The sequence below is a fragment of the Cynara cardunculus genome (genome assembly GCF_001531365.2).
Source record: "Cynara cardunculus var. scolymus isolate 2C chromosome LG 4, CcrdV1, whole genome shotgun sequence".
In the NCBI taxonomy this organism is placed as follows: domain Eukaryota; kingdom Viridiplantae; phylum Streptophyta; class Magnoliopsida; order Asterales; family Asteraceae; genus Cynara; species Cynara cardunculus.
This window is the reverse complement of record NC_037531.1, coordinates 8,225,526-8,246,561: the sequence shown is the minus strand read 5'-3', so window position 1 is coordinate 8,246,561 and position 21,036 is coordinate 8,225,526. Positions and strand designations below refer to the sequence as shown.

General features: G+C 35.4%; 1 non-coding gene across 1 annotated transcript; it reads right to left on the bottom strand.

The window, feature by feature from the left end:
* Positions 1-14,188: 14,188 nt before the first annotated feature.
* LOC112511895 lies at positions 14,189-14,295 on the bottom strand. Its single transcript, XR_003069149.1, has one exon. It is a non-coding gene; the product is annotated as a small nucleolar RNA R71 (small nucleolar RNA).
* Between the last annotated feature and the right edge of the window lie 6,741 nt (positions 14,296-21,036).

Genomic DNA, 21,036 nt, shown 5'->3' with positions numbered 1-21,036 from the left:
TGGAAGATACTTTGACTTTTCTATTTTAGTCTATAAATAGGCAACTTGTTGAGGGTTTTCAGTACGATTTAAGCTTACGAATCTTCTTACAAGCAACAACCTAGAGAGAGAAAGGTATTTTGAGATATTATAACACACATTACTGTTCTTGGTGTAATTCTTATATCTCAAATTACATTCAATACACATGATGATGTTGGTGACATACTTTCCTGTTTGTACTTTTTTCATCTTCATTATTGTTTTTAGTCTATTGTGGTAGTTAATGTTATTTTGCTTCTGCTTTCATATTTTCTAAGCATTAGTTACTTGTAAAAGAGGATCTGGGTTCTATAAAAAGGTAACCCTAACGCACATGGGTTTAAAGTGATAAAAACCACCATTTTCACGATTTGAATATTGGAAGATCAAATAAGTCCAATGACATGTGTTTCTAAGTAATTATGCAAAATAAGCATAAATCATAAATAACCCCTTTGAATGTGGTTCAAATTTTCCAGAAGACCACAACTAAATGATTTATTACTTAAATGTCAAACAAATAAGGTTTTATACACTTTCCAAAGATTTATGCACATACATGTATCAAATGTTCGAAAAAGACAACTGCACAACCATATATGGTGCAAAATCACCGATGACTTTTGTTAATGTTTAAAAAACCAACAAAGACCATAAACAACATGATTTATAACTTGAAATGTTAAGTAAATCACATAATATGATATTCCAGATTTTATGCAACACATAATACCAAAATTTCAAATAGTCAAATGACCCAAGATAAGTATGAATGCGATGAAAGCACATAATGATCAAAGTAGGGGCATTTTTTACATGTATATATTTTCACTAATTAAGTAACTTGAAACTCACATTTCTAGGTTAAGTTAAACCTAGTTTCCAAACCATTCCTTGCTTCCCTTGATCAAGATCTTACAATCTTCAAGCCAACCTTGATTTTACTCAAAAACTTAAGCAAATATTCATGCCTTCCACAAGCATCTTGCAATACAAATCCAAACCCTTTATCAAGAACCTTTAATATTCAAGTTACACCCTCCATTTACCCCCATATGGCTACCAAAAATCTCCCCAAAAGAGACTTGGGTGAAGAAGATGATGAAAATGCCAAACTCAAGCCCCAAAATGGGGTTATATCTCGATAGGAGATTCCACGTGACCTTAAGTGTAACCCAAGTTGCTTCATAATTTCCCACATACAGAAATATATATTATAGGGACCTATGTGGCTTCATACATGACGCAAGTCATTTCATAGGTCGTACGAACCATAATCTCGAATTTCTAGAGAAATATGCTACCTAGGTTGCAACTCTAGTCACCTGCATGGTCGCGTGGGGGTTCGAGCTTCATGGTGTTACATATGACCATGAGGGGTGTGTTTTGAAAGTTAGAGGGTTGTTTTTAAAATAGTTTAAATGTTAAGGGGTGTGTTTTGAAAAATTGTTTTAAAATATCTTAGGTTTCCACCACCTCTTGTCCTAAAAATATAAATACAAATTATTCCTTTTTCCCTTCTTTATTTTACTTGGATAAGAAGAGAATAAAAAAAACTTGGTGAGCTTATATTTGGTTCCTGGTTCAAACAACAGAGGAAGAATTGATACGTGATTTTATCCGATTCATTGTTGCTGTTAAAGCCTTCATATCTTTGTGATACAAGGTGAGTTTATACTTTAAAGCATCATTTGATTTTCTTTAATAAAGAACCATATAGTTTCTTGTTTTTATATATGGGGTGTTTTTAAATGATTATATGTTATTTCTAGCATAGTATTGGGATTTGATATGTTACTATCAATTGATTGGAATAAGGATGATATAATCAGGAGAGGTGTACATTTTGTAATAAGGGGGGCATAATCAGGAGCTGGTTTATTGGGATAACGGTGGCATAATCAATTTTTGGGAATGATGATATTTTGATCATGGGTTATTGTTATAGCATCTATATGATGCTATAGGATTGATTATATCGCATGTGTCTGATGCGATAAAATTGGGATTGAATTCAAAGTGTTATTTTATCGTATCCTTAAGGTGCGACAAATGGCAATTATCAGATCTATATGATGCAAGGAATTGTGGTTATCGCATCCTTGGGGTGCGACAAGTTTGTTTATCGCATTAGTGTGATGCGACAAATGTTATTATCACATCCTTATGGTGCGACAAGTTAGTTTATTGCATCCCTTGGATACGATGAGCTGGGGTTATTGCATTTGTTGGACGCGATAAGTTGAGGTGATCACATTTGTTGGATGTGACAAAAATGTGTTATCACATCAATAAGATGCGACAAGTTGGTATGTTATGTGTTTGATTCGAAAAGTTTGGTATCTCATTGGGTTTGATGTGATGAAATAGGGTTGTCTCATCTATTTGATGCGACAAATGAAGGTTTGTTATAATAAACGATATTTACATATTATCTTTCAAAGTTTGGCTTTCCAAAAGTGTTTTGGTGATTTTCACCCTGTAATAGCAATCAAGGGAATTACTCACTAGACCTTATGGTCTAACCCTCGTTTTTACAAAAATGTGTATTATAGGTCAGATACATGTGGAAGGTAAAGGGAAGGGAAAGATGTGAAGGGATTTGTTTATAATTTACATATGTGGATGTGAAGGGATTTGTTTATAATTTACATATGTGGATTTTTGGTAAGCTGAATATGTACATGATTTGTGAATTTGTGTTATTCAAGCATGTAATTTTATGAGCAAAAAGTTATAGCTACTTCTATATGTAGCAATATGTGTACATCTAGGCCCACTATATATATTTGTATTTTATGTTATATGGAATATATGTATATTATGCAAATGTGGATTGGGGTGTTACAATAAAAGTAGGTAATGCTTGTAACAGGTAGGCAATCATTGTTGAGAGATACATATCTCTTTTACTCATGACAAGTCCTTATTTCACTTATTTAATTAACAAGTATAATTACTTGTCTTTGCCCAACTCTTGTCACACAAGAAATACAATAGATTATTTTGATTTAACAAGCATAATTACTTATTTAATTAACAAGTATAATTACTTATTTAGTTCCCAACTATTAATGTCTCCAGATCTTCAAGGCAAAAAACAACAGCTGCAAGTTCCATATCATGAGTAGGGTATTGTTTTTCACGATGCTTCAGTTGTTTAGAAGCATAATCAATGCCTTTTCCTCGTTGTATCGAAACACAACCCATACCCAACCTTGAAACATCACCATAAACCACAAAATCTTCTGTGCCATCTGGTAATGACAGTATTGGTGCACCATACAAGTTGTCTTTCAATAATTGGAATACTTGTAATACCCCATACCACAAATTTCATGTAACACATACTTCATACGAAAGAAATACATGTTTATATATATATATATATATATATATATTACTCAGGTCCCTTAGTACAAGGATCTATCAATATGAAATACATGATCCAAAAATTCAAAATACATTTCTTGTACTAATCAACATTCATCAGTCAAAACTATACATCATAGACAAATCTTCATGCAGATATGCATATAGGAAAATATCACATTTTCTCCTTCCTTTTACCATCCGTATATCCAAATGTACACACACATACAATTGCCACACTTATATCCAAATGTACACCTCTACTTGATATGCCACTCTTATCCCATGGTACACCTCTCCTTGATATGCCACCCTTATCCCATGGTACACCTCTCCTTGATATGCCACCCTTATTTCCTCATCAAAACATTTCCCAAAACAATTCTATTTAGACCGTAGTCAATGGAATTATCAGTTCAAAATCATTCTTTATCAAATTCCCATTTTTTTATACAAGAATACTAAAAATGATAATTATATAAATAATACATAAGTTAAAGCACAAATCCGGTCAACACAGACTTGGCCGGACTTCATCTCCGGTTAGGCCTTGACCGATTTACTAATCCGGTTAATACAAGTCCCTTGTCCGATTTACTAATCCGGACAGCTCTCTCTCAAGCTTTGTCCGATTTAACACTTAAAAGAATTTCAACACTTTTGTCTGGATAACAAATCCAGACAACACATCGCCCAAAGCTTGTCCGATTTAAAATAATCTGGTCAACACATGGTCGTATTCATACTTTTCCATAAAACACTTAATCATAAAATCAAAGTTATAAATCACTCATTATTTAAACCAATCGAAACATGTCCGGTTTAAAACTAAACCGCTTGACTTTCATCCGGTTTAAGGCTACATCGCTCATGCCTTAGGCGGTTTAGCCCTAAACCGCTCAAGCCTTGTTCGATTTAAACCTTAAATTGCTTACCCTTCATCCGGTTTAATGTATAAATCGCTCAACACATATCCGGATTAAACTTAAAACAGGTATAAAACTTTAAAAACATAATTCAAGATGCAAACAAAAATGGTTCAAAGCATTTTAACAACTCACCTTTTGAAGACTCTTTTGAAATTAGATGCATCCTTCTTCAACATAAGCAATCCGTACAAAGCTTCTCTCAATTTACTCTTACGTTCAAAAAAATTTGGCAAGAAAAAGAATGGAGGCTTAACTCCTTCTTTATATACTTTCTCAATTTAGAAAGGCGGTTAAAACAACCTTTATATGTATGCATTCCTACCTAATCCATGCACATAGACCATGCATACATACACACATGCATATTAATGCATCCACTTTTGCTCATTCACATTTATGTATGCATTTATACATATAGATCTTACATACACACACACACACACATATATATATATATACATTTCACATCGTGCATAAATTTTCACATATTTGCATGATCAAATATAACAATTTATCATGCTATCACATAATCAGTAAACAGATAAGCACATATTAATTACCTCAGGAGATAACCAAGACCCAGTTATCACAATACTTTTGCTTGTTCTTCTTCCCACTCATACTTTACATTCTTTCTTGTCAATTTTGTCAGCAGTGCCGCAATATGTGAGAAGTTTTCTATGAACTTTCAGTAATACCCAACCAAACCTAGAAAGCTTTGAATCTCCATAGGAATTCATGGTGTCTCCCAGTTCTCAATTGCTTCTATTTTTATTGGGTCAACTTTAACACCCGCTTTTGAAACTATATGACCCAAGAATTGTGTAACACCCCCAAACACCACATTTGCATATAACACTTATTTTATTACATAGAAATATAGTTTACATCACATGGTCCCACTAGTACAAGGATTTTTATATGCACAAAATTTACATATGAAAAATTCCAAAATAAAATCTTGTACTATCACATGTAATACAACATGTATCTTCAAAAATAAGCAATCTCAAGCAGATCTCCAAAAGCAAATATCATATTAGGAAAATAATCACATTTTCCCTTTCCCCTTATTATCTCTAGACCCCGCAGTTCCTGCATTGCATATTTTTAAAACAGAAAATGAGGGTTAGACCAGAAGGGTCTAGTGAGTAAATCCCTTCTCTGCAAATGCAGGGTGATAAACACCAAAATATAATAAAGTATCTTTGCCCAAAATATTTGCATTTCAATCAAACAATACATTCCTCAATGATACGAATAACAGGATAAACTTAATAACATCAATTTCTATTATAAAATGCATCTGTTTAAAGATCCATCGTTCCCAATATGAAACTAATATTATGACCATAGTCTCTTTGATTCATTAGACTATTCTTTTGTAAATATTAATGGAAAGATTTACGGCATTACTTCTCCTTTATGACAAACCATTTCCCCTTCTCAATAACATCTAAATTATTATTTCTAATAAGAATAATATCTCTAATTCATCAGATCACAAAGAAATGATGATTCAAAGTTATTAAATCCAATTAGTAATAATAATAATAATAATAATAATAATAANATCCAATTAGTAATAATAATAATAATAATAATAATAATAATAATAATAATAATAATAATAATAATAATAATAATAATAATAATAATAATAATAATAATATCCACATATGACAATGCCTCCCTTATTCCAAGTACATATCTCCTTGATATGCCACCCTTATTCTTCCATCTAAACAGTGCTACTTATCAGAACATACAAAAGTCACCACGTCTGAAAGTACCCATTCCCAATTCCAAGCCAGAATAGACAAAAGTCACCACGTCTGGGGGAACTATCTCTTGCAACAAGTTTCATAACAAAACAGACATACGTCACCACGCTTGGTAGAAACAATTTACAAAATCCAATTCCATACCAAAACAGACTTATGTCACCACGCTTGGTAGGAATGTTTTCCAAAATATACTTTCATACCAAAACAGACTTACATTACCATGCTTGGTAGATACATTTCCCAAAGATCCAGTTCCATACCAAAATTGACTTACGTCACCATGCTTGGTAGGAACATATATTTTTATTTAAAAAGATAAAAATACCCTTTTTTATAAATACATAATTAAACCCAATAATATTTATTAAATATAAGTCACCCGGACAAGTTATCCGGATAAACAATCCTGACAAGTCCTTTGTTCGATTTACAAATCCGGACAACACTTAGCTTTTGTCTGATATACTAATCCGGACAATGCTTGGTCAGTTTAAGACTAAATCGCACGACCCTTAATCGATTTAAAACTAAACCGAATGACTCATGTCCGGTTTAAGGCAATCCGGACAACACACTTGTCCGATTTATAACTAGTCCGCACAACCCTTGAGCGATTTAAGGCTAAACCGCACAATACTTGATCGTATTCATACTTCATCGTTCAAAACCTTTGTCCGGTTTACATAATTAAAATCTCGCTAACTCCCTAAATCGCATGATACTATGTGCGGTTTATAACTAAATCGGACAACACTATGTCCAATTTAAGGTAATACGGACAACACTTTATCCGGTTTAAGGCAATCCAGTCACCTTTGTCCGGATAAAACCCTAAATCACACGAAACTACCTTTAAGGATGATATGCAACTCTTTCTAAAATCATAACCAAAGCTTTAAAAGAGTATTTTTAGAAATTACTCACCTTAAAAATTTAGCAAATGCAACCAACTTTGATTCCCAGCTTATATGCAATCCGGACAGACTTCTTCTCAAATCACTCTCAAGATTTCAAAATGGCAAGAAGTTTGAGTGAAGACCTTACTCTCATATATATACTATTCCTAAAGATAGAATGGCGGCTAAATACCCGTATGCACACCCATGCATCATCCTATACATGCACATTTCATGTATACAATAATATCATGCATATCCAATAATATTTTTGCATGTACATATTCATACACAAATAATTTCATGTGCCATGCATTCATATTATGCATACAGATATATGCATAAAATTTACATATTCAAAAGATCAAATATAACAATTTATCATGCCTTCACATAATCATATAACAAATAATCACGTATTAATTACCTCGGGTGATAACCAAGACCTTGTTATCACAAATTAAACTTCCCTCAACCAAAATTCACATTTCAATAGTTTAGCATATAACTTTTCTCTCTTTAAACGTTCCAGAACTAAACGAAGATGTTCAATGTGTTCTACTTCCGATCGAGAGTAGATAAGAATATTGTCGATAAAAACAATGACAAATTTATCAAGATATTTATTACATACTCTATTAATTAAATCCATAAAAGCGGTTGGTGCGTTCGTCAAACCAAAAGACATTACGAAAAGTTCATGATGCCCACACCTGGTGCGAAAAGCAGTTTTAGCTATATCTTCATCCTGAACATTCAACTGATGAAAATCTGATCGTAAATCAATTTTAGAGAAATAGCTAGCCCCAACCAATTGATCAAACAAATCATTAATTATGGGTAAAGAATATATATTCTTTATTGTCAACTTGTTCAATTCTCGGTAATCTATACACATCCACATTGACCCATCCTTTTTCTTGACAAATAGAACTGGAGCACCCTAAGGAGATGTACTAGGTATAATGGAACCTTATCAGGTAATTCCTTCAACTATGTCATCAATTTTTTTAATTCAGATGGTGCCAAACGATATGTTGCATGAGCTACCGGTGCTGCTTCTGGTGTTAGATCAATTCGGAACTCGACTGACCGATCTAGAGGTAAACTAGACAATTCAGCTAGGAATACTTCTGGATATTCACAAACCACAAGAATAGATTCATGTTTACCTTTTTCCTTTTTAGAATCAACCACCTACTCTAAGAAACTTTAATATCTCTTTTATATACACTTTTGGGCCTTTAAAACATAAATCAAGCTTGTATGATGATCCTGTCGATCACCATACAGATCAATATGTATCAATTTCTTCTTGCATACAATACTTGTCTGATTCTCTGACAACCAATCCATACCCACTACCATATCAAATTCTCTTATCAACATAGGAAATAATTAGATCGTTACAACACACCCTTCTATCTCTATTTGACAATCATTATAAAATTTGGTGACAGAGGCTTGACTATCATTAGCAGTATCAACCACTAGTGCACAGTCCAATGACACAGGTTCCAAATATAAACATCCGACAAATAATGGTGACACAAAAGAATAATTTGTGCCAGAATCAAATACCACCTTTGCATATACTGTTGGGTTCAAGATTGTGCTTAATAGATTGTATTCAAGTTCTCCCATTTGTAATTGCTTTGTAATAGTTAGTCTTGTTAATTTTCTAGTATAAATAGGTTTTAGCTGGTTAATTGTAATTAGTTCATGCTAATCACTTTGTAAATGCTCTCAAGAAATATCATTCTCAAACTTGGTGAAAAATCTCTCTCTACTCTCAAATCTATTCTTGAAGATTAATCTGATTGTGTATGATAATTGGGAATCACAATTGGTATCAGAGCACAGTTGCAGCAATTTGATAGAAGAATTACAATTTTTTCGAGGAATTTTGCACAAATTTTCTGGAAAATACGTACTATTCATCGTTGTTCTTAAGCTGTTCTTGATCGGACTTCTAAATTTCTACTCTAATCTCATCAATTTTGTTTGTTAATTGTTAAAATTTGCACTACAAGATTCGCAATTACTTACTAAAAATCTTTGATTCACACAATTTTGAGTTTTAAGCAAGATTTGAACCAATTTTGGTTGATTTTTGAGTTTACGAAAAAATTTCTGTTCTTTAAAAGTTCATAATTTTTCAAGTTTTGATCCAAAATTTTGGTAAAAAGTTGATAAAATTGTGTTTGTGGTTGAATTTTGATCGTATAACTATTGATCGATTTAGGTTAAACCACTTAACTCTTTGTGCGATTTATTACTTAGTGAATCTGTGTGATTTGTTTGGTGTGCGATTTAGTGGTAAATCGGGTAACGTTGTTAGCGATTTAGTGTTAAACCGCCTATAGTTGTGTCCGATTTAGTGATAATCTGATTGTTACCCTGAGCAATTTAAGTGTGCGATTTAGGCTATCTGTCTGGTATATTGTGAGATTTAATCTTGATCTTAGTGTATTTGTGCGATTTAAATCTTGATTGGATTTTGACTTTGATCATAATTGTACGAACTTTGACTCACTTGTTGTGCGGATTTTTTTAAAGTTGAATATTTGTGCGGATTGTTGACTTTCTTTGTCAAGCGATTTAAATTGATTGTTTGACTTTGTAATTGAGCGGATTTGATCGTATATTGAATTGTGCGGATTTCATTTGTTTGACTTGTTGACTTGTTTGACTTGACTTGTTGACTTTTTGCGTCCGTATTGAGATTTGTTAAGTGGTGAATTTTTTGATTAAGTGTTTGATTTCTCCGGATTTCTCATCCGGATATATTGTGGTTTGTGCGAGTTTGATTGTCTTAGTTGTCCGGATATCTAATCCGGATAAACTCTGATTTGATTAGAATTTGACAATCTTTGTTGTCCGGATATCTAATCCGGATAAGTTTGTCCGGACTTCTAATCCGGATAAGTCTTGGTGCTTAAATTTTTCTAAGTCTTGAATGTGTGCAAATTCTTTGTGTGTGATTTATTGAGATTATTTTTGAATTTTAATCCTTGAAATCAAATTTTAAACTGCAGAAGATCCGATATCATATTAATCAGATAAAATGAGTTCAAGAGAGGCTATGGCTATTGGTACTGATACCAAGCCACCAGTTCTATTCAGAGGAGATTACAACCAATGGAGAGATAGATTTCTTAACTTCATTGAAAGAATGAAAGAAGGAGAGATGATAATGGAATCTCTCATGGATGGACCAGCAGTATTCTGGAGAGAAACACCTGCCATTTCGGCTGAAGGCAGACCTGCTCAAAGAGTAATCAAAGAAAAATCCAGATATACAGCTGAAGAAAAGGAGAGAGCACATGCTGACGTGTTGTGTAAATCCTATATGATGCAAGCACTGACTAATGACATTTATACAAGCATCGACAGTCACAAAGCTTCTGGACACAACATGTGGATGCAGATAGAGAAAATGATGATGGGTTCTAAGGTGGGAACTCAGTTAAAAATCACCAACTGTATTTCTGCATATGAAGAGTTTAAGGCTAAAGAAGGAGAGAGCCTTGATCATGTATATGATAGGCTAACCAGACTGCTGAATAAGCTCACAAAGAATGGCATTTCTAAAACTATCATTGAAATAAATGTTAAATTCCTCAGCAACTTACAACCGGAGTGGAAGCCTTATGCCAATCATATCATATTCAATAAATCCTTATATGATATCGATATTCACGAGGTTTATGAAACTCTAAAACAGAATGAGGAAGATGTTTTAGAGGCCAGAGATTCAAAGAAGAAAAAGAAAAAGGAAGTTTCTGATCCTTTGGCCTTTGTGTCTGAAAAGAAGAATAAAGGCAAATCTGAGAAGCAAGTAAAAGAGGTCAGTCAGACAAGTGAATCGTCAAATGAAGATACTGACAGCTCTGACTCAGACTCACAGATGAATGAATTTAAACAAGCCATGGCAATGCTGACCAAAGCATTTCAGAAGAAGTTCCAGAAGAAACCGCACTCAAATAATCAAAGATTCTCTTCGGGTTCAAAATATGAATTATAAATTTGGTGAAAAGAAGAAGTATGATGAGAAGAGATTCAAGAAAAAGTATGAAAAGAAACCTGAAGAGAAGAAGAAATTTGTGAAAGGAGTGGCAGATGAAAATACCAAATGCTACAACTGTGGCAAGTTGGGTCATTTTGCGGTGAATTGCAGAAAGCCGGTAACAAGAAATCTCGACTACTATAAGAATAAATTTCTTCTGTCTAAACAACGAGATGCGTGTAAGGAATTGATGGCTGAGGATGACCACTGGTTAAATTTAACTGATGAAGAAGAAGAGTCAGAAGCTGTGGCTCATATCTGTCTGAAGGCTAGGACTGAAAACGATTCTTCGGATGAATGCGAAGAGGAGAATGCTGAGATGAATGAAGAGGTATTGGAAAATTCATGCATTAATCAAATGCAAAAGATGATGCTTAAACTTCAAACTTTTCAGCAACAATTAAAAACTAAAAAATTGCGTTCAAATAATTTTCAAAAATAATTAGAAACGCAAAAAGAAAAATACATCAAACTTTTTGATGAGAATGCTGGAAATTTGGATTGGGCACAATCTTTATTATCTGAATCAAAAACATTTCATGAAAAATCCAACATCTTAAAATTTAAAATATCTGATTCAAAGGACATATATAAATAGTTAGAGTTAGTGAATGAAGAATTGATTGTTAAAATTAGTAAGCTTGAATTACAAATTATAGATTTAAATGAAAAACTGAAAGCTAAAGAGGAGAAGTTATATAAGAGAGGGAAGACTATTGATAAGCATGGTTTATTACATGCTTAAAGTATCCATTTCTTGTATTTTATAGGTAGATCTTTCTAGTTTATCCCAACCTTGAGTCATTTTTACTTCCTTATTTTCCACTTATTATGTTTGGAGCTAAATGTGGTGATGGATTTGTTTTTACAACAATTTGGGAGTAGATGACATCTTTAACTTACAATACTGCACTATGATGTTGCAGCATTCCAACAGCATTGACCTGATCCGGTTTGGCTTTTTGGAGAAGTGCTTAATAGTTCAGCCATTTTCATGAAGAAAGTCTTAGCTGAAGGAACCGTCGTTTTTGCCCTCAAACAGCTGGTGAAAAGAGTTGGAGAAGACTTTTTGGGATGACATTTTGTGATGGAGTTGATGCCTCCTTTCCTAGTTTCTTCATATGTACTTTCACCCCTTATATGATTTTGTCTTTAGTTGATTTGTGGGTATAAAAGAGAGCCTTGGGCTCCTCTTTTGAATCATCTCCTGGACAATTGAAGTTCTAACTTTTGTTCCAAAACACTCTCAAGTTTCTTAGTTTTATATTCATGCAAGCTTTTAAGTCTTTATTTAAATATTGTTCTTCATCTTGAGGTGCTGCAACATTATCAGTCTTTTAATTTATTTACTTTTATCGTCATTTACTTTCCGTCTTTACTTTCAGTCATTTATATTCAGTCATTTACATTCAGTCATTTACATTCATGTCTTTATTTTATGCCATTTATTTATGTCATTTACTTTCCGTAATGAGTAGCTAATTCCATTAGCTCGGGTGTAGGGTAAAGGGTGAAATGTTAAACCGAATGAAAGTGGACGTTGTTTCGTAATAACAATGTTCCACTATTTCATTCAAGTTTTATAAAACCAAGCACACTTCTTGACGAGTTGATCACTTTGAAAGTGTTAAAGTGCCAGGGACTTAGAGATAAGCCATGATAAACACGTCAGCTTGAATGATATGAGAGGTAGACTTGAGAAAGTTGCCGACAAGGAGACTTGTCATTTATGTTTTTCAAACTTAACTCCCGACGGGTTGGTCGCTCTCTAAAAGTGTCAAAGTGTGATAGATTTAGAGATTAACTGTCAAGAACACACCAACTTGAATGATATGGGAATCGGCTCGAAAGAGTGAATTTTAACAAAGAGATTTGTTTAGTCATATATTTTGAAGACACCATTTGTCACTATCCCTGGTCCGAACACCACATAGAGATATGGGTGTAAAGCTATAATATAGTGCAAAGGTGAAGTCCAAAAGGAATACCTTCAAGATAGATGGTGGAACTAGTTCTTCTTCAACATTGTCTGTTGGATTTTGTGTTTACGTTTCACCCCAAGTCTTACACCCGTGCTACCTTTATTATTCTGTCTTATTATTCTGTTTTATTATCTTTGTTAACTCAAAATCAAACTGAAGTCTTCAATTTCGTCATCTGAAATCTTTTCTTTCACTGGACTCTTATTTAACTTTTGTTACAATCCCTGTGGACGATAATCCGGTACTTGTACCACTTTATTACTTGGAAAGACGATATTGAGCCATATTGTATACTTGCTTTGTGGCCCAATTCTTTTGTCTAAAGGTGAAGGATTTGACCCGACCAAGTTTTTGGCGCCACTGCCGGGGATCGGCAAGCTTAAAGTTTTCTTGAGTAAAGTAAAAGATTTGATTTTTCTCTTACCATTTTAATTGCTTGAAAAGTGGTGTATGCCAAGAACACATCGCGGGGAATATTTCGAATTAGATCCAGACATTGAGAGAACGTTTCACCATAGGAGGAGGGCTTAAAGAGCATTTCTTGCTCTACTCCCTCCCAACATGGAGTTACCTCCTCCCATCATTCCGGAAATACCACATTTGGAAAATCAACCACCAGTTTTTGGGCAAATACCACCATTCCCAAATTTTCACCAAGGACACCCACATCATGATAATGATAATAATTTGGACAGTGAATCGAACCATAATGAGCAACAAAATGGCACAAACTCCGAATATCATTAATCTGGCAAATTCCAAAAATGGAAGGATCATGGATTATGCTATCCCGGATTTTGAGCAATTAAATTCTGGGATAGTTAGACCACATATGACCGCTCTCCATTTCGAGCTAAAACCGATAATGTTTCACATGTTACAGATTAATGGCCAATTTGCTGGACTGCCCTCAGAGGACCCACATTCTCACTTAAAGTCTTTTATGGAAATCACAGATGCCTTCCTGATCCCGGGAGTGTCCAATGACGCTCTCAGACTCACTTTATTTCTATTTTCATTACGGGATCGGGCAAAAGCATGGTTTAATTCTTTAACACCAGGATCTGTGTCGTCTTGGAGTAACATGGCAAAAATGTTTTTGCGAAAATATTTTCCACCAACAAGGAACGCTAAGTCCAGGAAAGAAATCTGTCTTTTTAAACAATTGGATGATGAAGCTGTTCCAGACGCGTGGAAAAGGTTTAAAGAGCTGTTAAAGAAATGCCCACACCATGACATTCCGTACTGTATTCAACTGGAGAAGTTTTACAATGGGTTAAGTCCCATGGCAAAACAAATGCTCGACGTGACTGCATGCGGAGCCTTTACAGCCAGTACCTATAATGAGGGATATGAGATCCTAGAAAAGATATCAGCAAACACTGGGCATTGGGCTGACCCACGTGCCCAACCACAGAAAAAGAATGCTGGAATACATGAGGTGGATGCATATACTGCATTAACAGCTCAGCTCACCTCCATGACCAATTTATTGAAAAATTTAACTTCTGGTCAGGGAGTATAGCAAGCTGCTAACACATCTGTTCCAACAGTCCTATCTGTGCAATGTGTATGCTGTGGTGGGGATCATTCATATGAACATTGTACTCATAATTCTGAATCAGTAAATTATGTTCAAAAGAGATCTAATCCCTACTCTAACTCATATAATGCCAGTTGGAGACAGCACCCGAACTTTTCTTGGACCAGTTCCAGTTTAAATCCACTAGTCCATAAGCAACAAGGAACTTCTAATTTCCAACCACAACATCATGCAAACAGTTCTAACTCTCAGAACCACCAACAAAGTTTTCAGAATTCTCAGCCACATTTTCAGAACAAACCTCCTCCACAGGCAGAATTATCATCTTCTTTGGAAGCAATGATTAAAGGGCTTTTAGTACATGCTCAAGCCCAAAATTAAGCTTTGATTAGTCAACAAAGTGCTGCCATCAGGAATTTAGAGACTCAGGTCAGTCAACTTGCACTTAATTAGAGTAGTCGAGCCCTTGGTAACTTGCCCAGTAATACAGAAGTCCCTAGAGATCTAGGAAAGGAGCATGTGAAAGTAGTGACTCTTAGGAGTGGAAAGGAGTTGACATAAAAAATGCAAAAAAATAATACACCAAGACTGTTATAACCTAGTGATCCGGTCCCACCTCTAGAAAAGCAAACATCTGAGACCACCACTCTTGTTCCCCTTATATCAGACTTCCCTTTACTTTTTCCAGAGAAAACTCTGAAAAAGTCAGAAGGAACTAAGGTTGTAGAAACCCCTAAGCTTGATAATAAGATTCCACCAGAACCACCAAAGAGCAACACAAAGACTCAAGGCATTCAAGATCCATCTTGCTCAACACCTCCAAGCAAGAATGTGATAAAACCAATCCCTCCTTATGTTCCTTATCCCCAAAGGTTGATGAATCAAAAAGAGGAATTCCATTTTAAAAAGTTCTTGGATGTGTTCAAAGAAATTGCACATCAACATACCCCTTGTTGAAGCAATGGAGCAAATGCCTAGTTATGCTAAGTTTCTGAAGGACATCTTAAGCAAGAAGAAGAAGTTGACTGAGTACGAGCCTGTAGCTCTTACCGAAGGATGTAGTGCACTTTTGACCAATAGCATACCCCTTAAGCTTAAAGATCCAGGAAGTTTTACCATCCTCTGTTCAATAGGTGGGAAGGAAATAGGGAAATCCCTATGTGACTTAGGAGCTAGTATTAACCTCATGCCTTTGTTTGTCTTTAACACCTTAGGCATAGGAGAAGCTAGACCTACCACGGTCACACTCCAATTGGCAAATAAGTCCATTGCATACCCTAAGGGAAAGATTGAAGATGTATTGGTACAGGTGGATAAGTTCATATTTCCGGCAGACTTTATCATACTAGATTTTGAGGCTGATAAGGACATTCCGATTATTTTAGGAAGACCTTTCTTAGGCACCGGAAGAACTCTGATTGATGTCCAGAAAGGAGAGTTAACCATGAGACTCCAAGATCAAAAAGTCACCTTTAATGTCTTCAACTCTCTAAAGTACCCTGATTACTTGGAAGAGTGTTCAAGAATAACTGAGATAGAGGAGATGTGTTTGGAAGAAGGAATTCAAAAAAACCTTATGATGGAAGGAGAGTATGATGAGGAAACAGAAGAGGAAAGTGTTGAGGAAATAGAGGAAATTGGAACTGATGTTGTCCCAGTGGATGCTACAGCCTTTGAGCTGCTAGAAAATAGTGAGCAAAAAGACTTCACCCCATCCATTATATCACCACCTGACTTGGAATTAAAGCAACTCCCATCCCATCTGAAATATGCTTTTCTAGGAGAAGAAGGCAAATTACCTGTCATTATCTCATCTACCCTAGAATTGCATCAAGGAAAAAAACTTGTGGATATGTTGAAATTGCACAAAAAGGCCTTAAGATGGACCATTGCTGACCTGAAAGGGATTAGTCCCTCTATTTGTCAACACAAGATCATCTTAGAGGATAAAAACTTCATATCCATAGAACCTCAAAGAAGGCTGAATCCTGTCATGAAAGAGGTAGTCAAGAAAGAGATTTTGAAATGGTTAGATGCTGGAATTATCTTCCCGATAGCCAGTAGTTCTTGGGTTAGTCCGGTCCAGTGTGTTCCCAAGAAAGGAGGGTTCACAGTCGTAACAAATGACAAAAATGAACTTATCCCCACCAGAGTTGTATCAGGTTGGAGAATATGCATGGACTATAGGAGGCTAAACAAGGCTACTCAAAAAGACCATTTTCCACTACCTTTCATTGACCAAATGTTAGACAGATTAGCCAGAAAAGAGTACTATTGTTTCTTGGATGGTTATTTAGGGTACAATCAAATAGCCATTTCTCCCGAGGACCATGAAAAGACCACCTTCACATGTCCTTATGGCACCTTTGCTTTTAGAAGAATGCCATTTGGACTATGTAATGCTCCTGCCACCTTTCAGAGGTGTATGATGTCCATATTTTCTGTTATGCTTGAAAAATCCATTGAAATATTTATGGATGATTTTTCTATATATGGTTCATCATTTGACAATTGTTTAAATAATTTGAAAAAGAGCTTGGAAAGGTGTGAGGAAACAGACTTGGTCCTCAATTGGGAAAAATGTCAATTCATGGTCAAAGAAGGAATTGTTCTTGAGCACTTGATTTCTAAACGAGGGGTGGAGGTAGATAAGGCAAAACTGGAAGTAATTGAAAAACTACCCGAGCCCACCACTGTTAAGGGAATTAGAAGCTTTCTTGGTCATGCCAGATTTTATAGGAGGTTCATAAAAAAATTTTCAAAAATTTCAAAACCTCTCTGTCTACTCCTACAGCATGACCAAAAATTCAATTTTAACGATGAGTGTGGAAATGCATTCAAAACTTTGAAGAAAGCTTTGGTTACCGCACCAGTGGTAGTTGCCCCCGACTGGAACAAACCTTTCGAGATCATGTGTGACGCAAGTGATTGGGCGGTAGGTGCTGTGTTAGGACAAAAGAAGGATAAGGTGTTTCATTCAATCTACTACGCAAGTAAGATTTTGAATGTGGCACAAATTAATTACACCACAACTGAGAAAGAATTATTGGCCATAGTTTTTGCTTTTGAGAGATTTAGGTCCTATTTGATGGGAACAAAGGTAATTGTGCATACCGATCATGCAACCATCAAGTACCTGATCTCAAAGAAAGATGGAAAACCGAGGTTAATAAGATGGGTGCTTTTGTTGCAAGAATTTAACTTAGAGATACTTGATAGGAAGGGAATAGAGAATCAAGTGGGAGACCATTTGTCTAGGTTGGAAGAACCTGAGAGAGGGGGAATGGACATTAGTGATACTTTTCTAGATGAAAGAATCCTCATGATAGACCGACCAAAAACACCATGGTTTGCGGATTTAGCTAATTTCTTGGCCTGTGGAATAAAACCCTCTAATTACATAGGCCACATGTTAAAAAAATTATTTCATGATGCTAAATCTTATTTGTGGGATGACCCGTTTTTGTTTAGGCTTGGTACAGACCAGATGCTAAGAAGATGTGTGCCTGATTTTGAAGTGGCAGCAATCCTGCAACATTGCCATCATGCACCATACGGAGGCCATTTTGGAGGCCAAAAGACTGCAACCAAAGTCCTATAGTCCGGTTTCTATTGGCCAACCATTTTTAAATATTCCCACAATTTTGCACAGAGGTGCAACGAATGTCAAATGAGAGGCTCCATTTTGAAGAGAAATGAAATGACATTAAATGGGATACTTGAAGTTGAATTATTTGATGTTTGGGGAATAGACTTTATGAGTCCTTTCCCTCCATCAAATAATTGCCAGTACATACTTCTGGCTGTTGACTATGTATCCAAGTGGGTAGAAGCCATGACATGTGTGCCAAGTGAAGCAAAAACTGTGGTTAAGTTCCTCCAAAAACAAATTTTCACACGGTTCGATATTCCGAGGGCACTAATCAGTGACGAGGGTACCCACTTTGTGAACAATTTGTTGAAAGGAGTTCTTGAAAAATATAATATTAACCACAAAATTGCCACGACTTATCATCCACTAACAAATGGTTTGGTAGAGCTCTCTAATAGAGAAATTAAATGCATTTGGAAAAAATTGTCAAACCCAATAGAAAGGACTGGACATTCAAATTAGACGATGCTTTATAGGCATACAGAACTGCTTTCAAAACATCAATTGGTATGTCCTCATATAAGCTAGTCTATGGAAAAGCCTGCCATCTGCCTTTAGAAGTGGAGCACAAAGCATACTGGGCAATCAAAGAGCTCAATATGTCTTTGAATGAAGCCGAAAAGAAAAGGAAGTTACAAGTATGTGAACTGGATGAACATAGGTTGTTGTCTTATGAGAATGCCAAACTATATAAAGAAAAGACAAAGAAATGGCATGCTAACAGAATCCAGCGCAGAGAATTGAGAGAAGGCCAACATGTACTTTTATTTAATTCTAGACTAAAGTTATTCCCTGGAAAACTTAAGTCTAGATGGTCTGGGCCTTTTCTTATTTCTAAAGTTTACCCTTATGGAGCAGTGGACTTGGTAAACCCGGAAGATAACTCTATTTTCAAGGTAAATGGCCAAAGGGTAAAAGTGTACCATGGTCCGACAGCAGTCTTAGAACAGCACTCTGAGAGCTATGCTGCTCCCTGCTAAAATCTCAAAAATCCCCCTTGGACTTCTTAAAAGTCCACCTTTGTTTGTAAATAAGTTCAATTTCATAGGTTGTTTGTGTTTTAAAGTCTTTAAGGTTTAGTGTAATTTTGAATAAGAATAGGTGAACTGCTCATAATGCTGTAGCATTCTAGGCCTGCAGCTTTGTGTGAAATGAGAGAAAGTTGGTTAGGCTTTATTGTTAAAATATTTCTTGAAAAAGATTATTTTGATTGTGTTGGATGAAGTTTGGCGTTGGTTTTTGAAAAGAAAAGAAGAAGCGAGAGGGGTGAAGATAAGGCCAAAGAAGGAGTCTTACAGAAGTACAAAAAAGGTACAAGAAGGTACAAGGTACTCTTACAAGATGACATCACCTATGTGTACCCTCTAAACCAACTTTTCAGTCATGGGTCTTGTGTGTGTCATTTGTTTTGAAAAGTTGGGGTGTGGAGGTTAAATCTCATTTTATGAGAGCTTTTAAAATAAAAAAATATTATTATTACTTGGTACCTTTTGTTAAAACCACCGGCCACCCCCTCTAAACCCACTACTCTCACCTCCAATCCATCATTTCTTTCTTAACCCAATCTTTCAACCAACCTCCACTCTTCCCTCCTTTACTCTCCCCATCACTCTAAGAAATCACCCACCATCACCACCCCATGCCATCACCTACTGTCACACTATTTCCCCCATCTCTTCTCCCACATTTTCATCATTTACCCATCTCCTTCTCTATCATAGCTGGAGTCAAAGGCCAACCGTTCGAAACCCACCGGAGAACGTACCTGTGTGAACAAGTAAAAGGCAGATTCAGAGAAGGCAAAAACAGGGGAGGCATGAGATGAAGGATTTGAGGCAGAAAGTAGAAAAGATGGTATGCAAGAAGGTGAAGAAGATGGAGAAGAGGCTGAAGAGCCTAAAAGAAGAGAACAGGAGGTTGAAGAAGCAACCATGGTGCCACAGGCCACACAACCTACTCCCTTGGAGTAGCACAGGTTCATTCATTCATCTTTAGAATTTTATTTTTATTTTGAGTCTTGGGATAGTTTTCTTAATTTTTTATTTTCATACTTGATTACATGATCATTGCTTATAATTTTTGATATCATAGCCTAAATAAGTTTAAAGGTAAATAGTCATTCATCTACTAAATGTGTTCTTGCTAGAACTAGCATATGTCTTTTCTTGAGAAAAATTCCACTCACACACCAATGCACAAAGGGGTATGATTTAGGCCATTCTTCATATATAACTCTCAAAATAGCCACTTGTAGCCTTCTACACATTATCCACCCAACTTAGCCAATGAGGGCATTGTCAAAATTCCAATTTTGGGGGAGGGTATACCACAAAGGCCAAAACTTCAATACAAAAGAGCAAAGCTCTAAAGCCTTTGTGGGATCTGTTTTGAAGCACAAAAATGTCCCATAGGGACAATGTGCATGCCTTCATCATAAAGTGCACAAAGTGCCAAAAATTTAAAAAAATTGAATGATGAAGCATATAAGAAAAAGGCAAAGTGAGAAAAGAAAATAGCCAAAGAGAGGAGAACCTTAAACAAGTCCTATTGACCCTATCAAAAAGAGGTGTGTTGAGTTTATTAAAGAGAAGAATAGTGCTAGCATATGGTCATACATAAGAAGTAGGTTATGAATGATTTGCTAAAAATTTATGAAGGGCTATGATGTTCATAATGATATGCTTTGTATTGTGTGTGCACTTACTGCCTTTGTTAGCCCAGATCTGACAGTAGAACAATTTAATAAGGAAATTCAAGAGAGATTTGTAATAGAAGAAGATGAAAT